The sequence below is a fragment of the Suncus etruscus genome, chromosome 7 (genome assembly GCF_024139225.1).
Source record: "Suncus etruscus isolate mSunEtr1 chromosome 7, mSunEtr1.pri.cur, whole genome shotgun sequence".
Taxonomy (NCBI): domain Eukaryota; kingdom Metazoa; phylum Chordata; class Mammalia; order Eulipotyphla; family Soricidae; genus Suncus; species Suncus etruscus.
In genome coordinates, this window is record NC_064854.1 from 109732785 (window position 1) to 109741244 (window position 8460).

Below are 8460 nucleotides of genomic sequence, written 5' to 3' on the forward strand. Positions count from 1 at the left end.
TCTTACTTCTTTATATTTATCATATCTTAATTCTTACAGTTAAACCTCATTAAAAAATAAACTCAAAGTTCATATTCTTCCCTTTGGAAACAGGGACTATAGAGAAAAATACACATAAAGAAAAGCAGGTGCAACATTCCCATCACCAATATCCCAAGTGGGAATGTTGCACTGATGAAGGGTTATTTTTATATATCTAAAAAATATCAAAAAAGATAAGATAAGGCTTCCCAATGTTTACCACAAGCTGTGTTCTTTACACTGACTGTACAGAAAGAGGAGGTACAGTAAATGCACCCCATATACACCTCAACCCAGGCCCTTTGCCTGGTCTGTATTGTGAATGGGGGGGAACAAAAAAAAAAAAAAAGAAAAGCAGGTATTTTTAAAAGTGTTACTTACTACTTTACAAGTGTTAACAGCATTTCCCTTGTTTGAAAAACATGTTTTCTGTTTGGAAACTAGAAGAAAGGTCCTAAAAGGATTTTCAATTATATGGCAAGAGGTGCAAAATGCAGAGTTTCAGCATTGGTTTGGAAGTAGCTATTGTAGAGGCACTAACTACTAGAGCAGTAATAAAGGCACCACCAAACTACCTTCTCAAAACTATTTTATATAGACTTTGTACTTACCATAGCATAATTACTTTTACTATATATAATGTAATTTTAGGCTTTTTGTATTAGATGAGCTGACTAGTTGATCTGATTTGGTAGGTTTCATTAGATCTAGGAATAAAGTGGTAATAACTTCTCAGTTTATATCATTTGGGCTTGTGGATTATTTGGGTTTCATAGGAATACTTTTGGATAATGGGGAGAACCTGTCCCTATAAAGAAATAAGATATGAATTTAGTAAATAATCATTTGGAATAAAACTACTTAAATTCATTATTTGTTTCTTTAATACTTATGGTTCCAATTTTAAGATGTTTTATGGTTTAACACAAGCATATGTCTTAAGGCATTAAATATTCCATAATTTTAAACAATACATTTGAAATACTGAGTTTTTCTAAGTATTATATACAACTGGGCATATATTTTCAAATTTCAAAAAATATAGTATTCAATTTCTAGATAGTGTTGTTAATTGCAAACAGAAACACCAATTGTTTCATCCTCCCATTGCTAGTATGCTAGTACTTATTCTTAGGCATTAACTTCTTTAATCATTGGAACATTTTAGGGGATACATGCTTCTTTCATCCCCATTTAACTGAGGACAAAACTGAGGCTCAAAGAAAAAACACACAGAATCACTCACAGAGATCCAACAAGTTGGTCTGACGAGGTACTTTTCTAGTTTCTCTGTTTAACTCTCCGGAGTGCTGATTTTTACTTCTTGTTTGTCTAGTTGCTGTTTTGTAAATGACCTAGCATCATGCATAATACACACAGTAGCTTCATAATAATTCATTGATTTTGGAAGAAAGCAGCAAATTAGAAGCTTTATTTTTTTTTAAGTTGACAAATTTGTTCAATTCCTGGAGAACATCTAGACATAAGGGTACTTAAAACCATACAGAAGTGTCGAAATACTTTTATCTTGGGCATTATGACAGAAACAATGGGTTAAGTAACCAAACCTCCTCCACAATCCCAGGACAACATGGGTTTTTCTTGTAATTGACTGAGGAGTGATGCATATCATCCTGTCTGGCCCCTGGTACTTGAGTAGGGTTTCTACAAAACGTGTCTAAAGAGACTAAATGACTAGATTACTTTATCAGATTTTACAACTGATGAAGCATAACATATCTGGAGATGCTGTAACTATTTTGTGCCATGATACAGAAAACAAGAGAATAAAACTGTGTCCTCTAAGGATGACAGAGCAGATAGACGGAATTATCTTAGAACAAACTGGCATCAGTCAACTGTCCTAATAGTCCTATAATGCTTACTTCCAAGCTCATTTATTATAGTGGAAAGAATAACTGTGCATCCATTCAGTTATTTTTTTCAGTTTATAGGAAATCCCCTATATGTATATATTTAACAAACACAAGGAAACATACACGAGAGTTTGAAATGTCATAAAATCAAGCTTCATATCCATTAATAAAGAAATAAAGTATGATCACAAAATAAAACACAACATTGTAATTAAGAAGTTGTGGACTAGTTTTAAGAGTTACTTTTGTTGATGCCTTTGTAAACCTAGTCCACAACAGTTATGAGATGCCTGGGATCAAACCGAGGTCCATCCTGGATCGGCTGCTTGAAAGGCAAACGCCCTACCACTGTGCTAGTGCTCCGCCCCAATGCTTTACTTTTTTTTTTTTTTATGGCTTTTGGGCCACACCTGTTTGATGCTCAGGGGTTACTCCTGGCTATGCGCTCAGAAGTCGCCCCTGGCTTGTGGGGACCATATGGGACACCGGGGGATTGAACCGCAGTCCATCCGCTTGTGAGGCAGACACCTTACCTCTAGCGCCACCTTCCCGGTCCCAATGCTTTACATTTTTAAGTTAAATTTTGACAAAGGAAAATGATTCTTTCAAAACCAATTGCATATTTGCACAATTCCAAGTTAATGTGACTTGTAAAATAATGTGACTTATTCTTATCATTATCAGTACTAGGAAGGACGTATTAATGAATCAACTTCACATGAGCCCCCAAGAAAGGATAGGATTGGAAACATTAGCTAGGCAGTGGAAGTAAAGTGATGCTATAGACAAAATTATGTTTTCCCCAAATGCACATGTCAAAACCTTAAGTCCCAGTGTGATTATATTTGATGATAGAACCTGTAAGGAAATAATTAAGGTTAAATTATATAATAAAAATTAAACTTTTTTAAACTTGATTGATTGATTGGTTTCTGGGCCACACCAGTGGATCTCAGGGATAACTCCTGGATCTGCACTCAGAAATTGCCCCTGATAGGTTGTTGATGCCAGGAATCGAACCTGGTCTCTTCCAGAACTACCATATGCAAGGCAAATGCCCTGCCGCTGTGCTCTCTCCAGCCCCCAAATTAAACTCTTATCTAAAAGGACTGAGGAAGAGATAGTAGTATTGTGTATGTTATGTGTACACAGGCATAGCACACACATATATATCATGTGCTGACACCACAAGAAGGCCACATTTTGCCAGGCAAAGAAAGGAATCTCAGAAGAAATCAAATCTCTTGGAACTTTAATCCTCAATTCTACCTCCACATGTTTGAGAAAATAAGTGCATACTGTTTAGATCATCCTATATGCTATAACAGCATAAGTATAGTATTCTGGATAAGTATGCCTAGATTTGTGGTTCTACATTAATTAAATGTGGTTATACATTTGGGGGCAGGAGAGATAGCATGGAGATAACGTCTTTGCCTTGTGTGCAGAAGGACGATGGTTTGAGTCCCAGCATCCCATATGGTCCCCCGAGCCTGCCAATTTCTGAGAGTAGAGCCAGGAGTAACCCCTGAGTGCTGCTGGGTGTGACCCAAAAAGAAAGAAAAAAGAAAAAAAAAAAGAAAAAATGTGGTTATACATTTAATTCAACATTAAATGTTACTATACAGAAGAAGGCATTTAGGATATTAGGTGTGCATTTTGGAGTTCACAAAGCTTAGGGAGCATAAGAGCCATTTAGTGAACATCACCAAAGAAGGCAAATTTATTCTCTGTGTTTTGTTTAATCCTCAAAACCAAAAAATAAATCTTCATCTTATATTTAAAATATTTAAAAAAAAAACTCTCCCCTGATGGAGATGCTTTATCTTCTTCCCACCTGTCCTATTTTTTAAATAAAACTCTTTTGCTTCAAAAATAAAATAAATTCACCCAATAAAATTTCATGAAGAGATTAAAATTTATTTAAAATCATTTGAAGCTAAATATATATTAAAAAATTAAGTAAGGCAACAAGGAAATATTATACACTAAGTTTTACAAGAAAGTAACTACTACTATGTTACTTTAGGTCAAATTTGGATCAAGAAAGAATTATATTTTATTAATTTGAGAACTTTTTGAAGGTATCACAATTTTGGAAAATAGAATCACAGTAATGCTCATGATGTTTGAATTGTCAGTACTACATATTTTTTTATTCACTGCTGTTATAAATGTAAATTAGAGTTTGAGTTTGTCAAATGCAGTCTATTGGTATTTTTGTCAATAAAGTTTTATTGGGACATAATCATACTTGTTCATTTACATATTGCCTCTAGCTGTAGTCAGAGTACATTAGGATAGTTGGCAAAAACCATAAACTAATATATTTACCATTGGACTTTTCACATAACTATTTGTCAACTCCTGATAGAAACATGGTTCTTCAGTATCTAGTCAACTTTTATCCTAAAATAATCTATTTTAATACATACAATTTCATTGTCTTTTTCTAAGTTCTATGCATTTTGCTGATTTTTTAAATTATATAGATATCTACAGATCTAATGAAATTCGTAGGAATTAGGGAAAGTTAAGAAATACATTTGAGTAGAAAGGGGGTTGTATCTCGATTATTCAAGAACAGCTAATCTAAAGCTGACAGAACAAAAGAACATAAAGAACAAAGAGCTATGCAACCAAGAAGAAAATTGAAAACAGATGCCATACTGAGGAATTGACTGTGAGCTCCATGAGAGAAGCTACTGGGTTTATTTGTACATCCCTGAACTCAGGAACTGCACACAGGAGGTGTTCAGTAAACATTCAGTTGAATGATTCTATGAATGAACAAATGAATGAGAGAGAGAGCAATTGGAGAAAAGAAAAATGAGCTAACTACCTCTAGGAATCATGAAGCAAAAGACCAAGGTTCATTTCTGGGCACTTCGCAAAAGTTTCCTACATATAATATCTACTAAATAGACAAATGAACACACTAGATTCTTAAAAGTCTATTTGAAAGTTAAAATCTAACACATCAAAAAAGTAAAGTTCATAACCTAGAGCAACAAAGACCTTGTTCAAATTTTGGATTGAATTTGACCTAACATTGCCAAGGTTTATCTAACCTGACTATCAACCAGTTACATACAACAACATAGAGAGTAAAGGGAGGCAGTTCCCTATAAAGAACTCTGGAATCAAATAAACTTAGTTTGGTAGGTAGATTGCTGGCAATAAACACAAAAATTCCTCCATCTGTGAATGAATGCACATACATTTGCAATTTAATATTTCAGTCTTCCATTAGAATATAAAGTATCTTTCCCACCTCCTGCATTTGCGCTGGCCTCATCACTTGTTTTGAAAGCATCAATATGCAGATGAAAGGACTCCATATACTTCTAAGTCTCTCTCAAGAAGTGTTGTAGTTTCTGCCTTATTCTATCAAAAAATGCATCCCTTGAGACCAGGGAAATTACTTAAATGGTGAGGCATAGATGTAAAATGTGAGGCCCTCAGTTCAGTTCCTTCTTAGCACTCTCAGTATGGCCATGATAGCCTTTGAACATAATGAGGTCCACAGGTAAGTTTCACTTGGCCCGTTTTATCACATTGGGTGGGATGGGATGAAAGTTGGGGGAAAAGTGTAGCCCTGCAGGATGAAATTTGATCTGGTACATGAATTGGCATTGTATGATCCAAGGATCAAATTCTCCCTGCTGTTTGTTTTTGTAAATAGAAATTTTATTGGAATACAAAATGCCTATTGGTCTATATAATATTTATGACTGCCTTCACACTTCACAGTTAAGTAGCTTCACTAGAGATTGAATGTTCTGAAAATCAAGAAGACTTAGCCTCTGCTCCTTTAGTAAAAAATAAAGCTGACCCTTAATTTTATTGCTGGAGGATGAGGCCACATGAGACAGAGAAAAGCTGTCCCAGCTGAGATTTTCCAAGAACAAGCAGCTAGCAGATAAGTGCAACCCATAAAAGTAGACCCAGGTGAAACCAGCAAAAAGCAACCTGACTGAACTCAGTCAAATTGCAGATCCATGGACATTAGAGAGCTTAATGGCATTAGCACTGGATTTGTTCCCCATGGGTAATGTAGAATTCCCCCAAAAGAACCCTCAGCAGAGAGCCAGAGGTAACCCGTTGGTGTAGCTACTCCAAAAAAAAATTTTTTACAGACCCATAAACTGATGAATTAACTGAATATTTTTGAATAAACTGCTAAGATTTCTCTCCTCTCTTTTTCTCTCTCTTACCATTTTTGTTTTTGTTGTTTATCTTTTGGAGGAGGTTTGGGAGAAGTTTTGTTGTATTGCAAAAAGTAAAAGGCAGCTCTGCTGCAGTTATCATAAATAGCAGTGTTAAGTTTCATTAGGACTTACTTGGAGGTGGTCTTTCAACTACCACATTTCCATGCTTAGGAACATTTTTTGAAGTCCAAGCACGAAAATTTACTAGGCTGGAAAATTAAGACTCCATCATTGCCTTGCTAATGACTGGCATAAATCCATATGACAAACTGTCCAAATCCCTTGCCCTCCTTGCCCTGGAGAAGAATAAAAGTTGAACTATAGATTCTGTACTGTTTATCAGAGGTTTCAAGACCATGTATTGTTCTCATTTCCCACTGACTAGATGTCACAGTCTTTATTAGTAGCCACTCTGTCTGTGTCTATTTTTACAATACCACTACTGATATTTCCTGAACATCTCAAACAAATCCTTGTCACATGTTCTGTCTTCATTGAATACCAATCAAGACACGGTGTAATCTTTTTTAATCTTTTTAACCCATTAGATTCCTTGTAAAATGGGAATAACAGAAGCATTGGCATTATGGGCAGGGCTAGGAATATTGTTTGAGACGATGTCCATAAATCAGCTAACACTTTCCTCATGAGAACGATGTGCCTTAGCTGCACCATCTCCTTTTGCATGGTGATTGGCCAAGCTTGTATACAAACCTCAGTTGTTTGCCAAGTCCCCTCTAAGGACACAGGCTTTTGAAGGAGCATCAAATACTGGTGTAGGGAGGCAGCCAGGCAGAGGATATATGAGTGGGTGTGTTTCTGGCTTCCAGGTCACGTCTGAGTTCTAAAAACTGAATCTCAAGTCCAGGATCCACGGAGGACACCGTGGCTCCTGACTTCTGAGTTGGCCCGTTGGGATGGAGCCTTCTGCTTGCCTGACTCCAGGAACCTGTCCCGGACAGGAAGGAGGAATATAGTCAAGGAAGTGTGACAGAACTCACTTCAGACAATTAGAAAAACATTACCGTGCCTCATGGTGGAAGGTGAGCATGACTTCAACTGTCTCCCAGGGTGGGGTGGGGAGGATGTTTTTCTTTTCTCCTTAAAGAGAAAAGACTGTCTACCCAATGGCCTCCCCTCCGCCTAACAGCCTATAAATACACACCCTGACCTGGAGAAAAAATTAGGAGCTGTCTTCCGCCTCATGGACCACAAAGCATGTCCCATTTACTTTAGTACCTTCTGTTCTCTTTTAAAGGTTGTCTCCTTAACATGACCTACCCCAAATTCTGAAGGACTTATGAGGATAACTGGAGAGCAGAACAAGGCACCATCAGACCTACCATGAGGCGTGTGAGCTTCTGGACTGCTGCCAGGCTAAGAATAATGGCAAAGCTATAATTACCCTTAAGTCTCTGAATGGAAGTGACTATTTTGGAATCTGCAGACACCTCAACAGCATGTTGGAGTCAAATTCGGGAAAAACCCTTTGCCATTGTTGTCTTCTTGTCATGCAATAGGATGTCAGTGTTGGGACACTTCCTCCCAGAAAACCAACAAGGACTTTCTGTTTAACATTTGAAGATGCCTAAAAGGGCACTGTGATTTATAAGCCTTAACTCTGTCTGAAAATACTGAGAATTCAGTAGCTTGATAATAAGCCAGTTCCTTGGTTGATTCCAACTAGGAAAAAGTTTAACAAGCATAAGGGCAAGCCCTGTGATGAAATAACTATCTGAAACCCTAAAGGGATTCCACTCTGATAAGAGCTTTCCTGAGTCCTGTTGGTCCCTTCAAACTGTCCTATGGAAAAGAAGTTCCCAAACTTACTTGACCTACTGCTCTCATTTCAGAAAAAAAGGTTGCTATGTTCTCCCCCCCCCCGTAAATCTACATAACAAAAAATAAAAAGTGCCCCAAATTATGACCTAAGCTATTTTACCACAATCCACAACCCCATTGATTTAGCATGCAATGAGAGTGGTATAGCCTGCTTTAGGTAACACTAAACTAAAATCAGAATTATCATCAATACTAAAATGGGGACTGGTGAGGTGGCGCTAGAGGTAAGGTGTCTGCCTTGCAAGTGCTAGCCAAGGAAGGACCTCGGTTCGATCCTCCAGCGTCCATATGGTTCCCCCAAGCCATTTCTGAGCACTTAGCCAGGAGTAACCCCTGAGCATCAAACGGGTGTGGCCTGAAAAAAAATACTACTAAAATGTAAAATATCAAAGGTCAGCTAGACCTTATTATGAATATATAAATATATAAAAATATAAATGAGATTTTTCACAGTTGCTACACTGTTTTACCTGGTGAGGTAATTTATACAGAGGGGACACTGATTTGTC

At 37.0% G+C, this 8460-nt stretch overlaps 1 non-coding gene across 1 annotated transcript; it reads left to right on the top strand.

Annotated features, from left to right (window-relative positions):
• The first annotated feature begins 224 nt into the window (after positions 1-224).
• On the top strand, positions 225-357 carry LOC126014701 (small nucleolar RNA SNORA51). Its single transcript, XR_007497702.1, has one exon. It is a non-coding gene; the product is annotated as a small nucleolar RNA SNORA51 (small nucleolar RNA).
• Positions 358-8460: the final 8103 nt, after the last annotated feature.